At 44.9% G+C, this 1,742-nt stretch overlaps 1 long non-coding RNA gene across 3 annotated transcripts in view; it reads left to right on the top strand.

Annotated features, from left to right (window-relative positions):
• Positions 1-1,063: 1,063 nt before the first annotated feature.
• The window catches only part of LOC114487024 (uncharacterized), an 83,021-nt gene continuing 82,342 nt past the window's right edge, over positions 1,064-1,742 (top strand). For all 3 annotated transcript variants that reach the window (XR_003681595.1, XR_003681596.1, XR_003681597.2), the window contains exon 1: positions 1,064-1,367. This is a non-coding gene — a long non-coding RNA (uncharacterized lncRNA). The remainder of the gene's footprint in view (positions 1,368-1,742) is intronic.

Raw genomic sequence — 1,742 nt, 5'->3', positions numbered from 1 at the left:
ATATCTGTTACATGGCCCATCTCACTTTATTGTCAGGCGATTGATAGCTTTGGGAGCTGTACCTCTAAGGTATTAAAAAGATAGGAAATGATGTTATTAATAGTTTAATGGTAAGAGTCTGACATTATTTCAGAACAAACTTTGCACCACTATTTTATCTTTTGGAACAGAGCTTAAGCATCTTTGAGTCTGGAACAGCAGGATAATCTTACGCATTTATAGCGAAGGTTCTTTGCGTCGTTATGGCTCTTCTTCCCCACTGGTGAATCGTGCACCTATATGTTGCAGTTAAAACTCTCAAACGGCCCCATGGAGGCATGGGTTGCGTGGAGTTAGGCTGCCTTCAAATGCCTTTTAGGTAGCTTCAGCCAGCCCACGGGGTTTCTTTCCCTTTCCAAAATGCAAAGCAAAGTAAAAACCAAGTACCAATAACAACAACAAAAAAGCAATATCCTTCCCGAGGATATGCTGAGGTGTTTCTGATTTTGCAATAACAAGATTGCTTTCAAATATATATTAATTCATCCCTCCGTTGTGCCTTCACAGTACTTCATGTGGATTTCTGTCATTAAAATTAGAGCAATCACTTTATTCACTTGAAAATCATTTTCTGTTCCCCTTTCTCTATGTACTTTATGAATGCTTGGGGTGAAGGGTGAGGTCCAAGAGCCATGATGGCTAGGAGCATGAACAACACAGGCTCTGGGAGACCCGGAGGCAAACGCCAGCTAATCCACATAATGGCTGTGTGACTTTGGGCAAGTCGTTAGCCTCTCTGAGCCACTCTCTTTGTATGTGCAAAATCAGGCCGGTGCCTCCCACCTTTGTCTGTGGAAGATTGGATGACAGCTGTAAACTGCCTGTCTCAGAACCTGAGCCAGAGGAGGTGCTTGAGAGTTGTTTGCTGAGTTGAATTGCATTAAATACATGATCTGCTTTCTTTGAATGCAGAGGCCATTGCCAATTAAATAAGTCTATAAAAATCTCTGCTCTGGAAATAACTCTTCGTACTGCATCTTAGAAACCCTTCTTATTTGATTCTTACAAGAAATTTTCTGGGAAGCCTAGTTGATCTGCACTGTCAAGCAGCTGGCTTAATTTCTGGAGCCACAGTTTCATTTTGCCATAATTATATGGCTTTTTAGAAACATTTCATTAGTCATCCTTGCAGCCCCAATGTCTCCGTTTGTTAATACTGGAAAGTGAAAGTAGAGGGTATTTTGCTTTGGGAAATTTGATACAGTGAGCCAAGAGCATTTCACAACCTGGAGCCATCTCTTCGGGGAGAACTGATTTTTTTTCCTGTGCTTCCAGGCCAAGAACCGACTCACAGGGCACATCCCCTGAGCTTCCCAGGACTGTAAGGGGTGAGTGTAGGGGTTACAAAGGGGACTCTGTTAGTGGGGGCTGGTCCCTTGAGAATGGGGCTAGAATGTCTTTAGAACCGAGCAGGGGGCACTTTTGGCCTCTCCTCGTCTTTGTCCAGGCTCAGTAGGTCACTGCGGGCTAGTCGGAAACATGGCTTTAGAGCTTGCCTGCTGCGTAGTTGTTTTCACTGTTGAGTCACTTGGAGCCGATGGCAGCTGACTTTGCTAGGGAGGAAGAGCTGTTCCCACAATACAGAAACTGCAGCCGGGAAGACGGCAGGTCCAGGGGTAGGATCTGCCTCTGGGGGGGTCCCAGAATGATTCTGCCTTGGCCTCCAGTTTTTTTGGTTTTGTGTTTTCGGTACGCGGGCCTCT

The sequence above is a fragment of the Physeter macrocephalus genome, chromosome 10 (assembly GCF_002837175.3).
Source record: "Physeter macrocephalus isolate SW-GA chromosome 10, ASM283717v5, whole genome shotgun sequence".
In the NCBI taxonomy this organism is placed as follows: domain Eukaryota; kingdom Metazoa; phylum Chordata; class Mammalia; order Artiodactyla; family Physeteridae; genus Physeter; species Physeter macrocephalus.
Note: the sequence above shows the minus strand (reverse complement) of the source record. Positions and strands in the feature narration are given on the sequence as shown.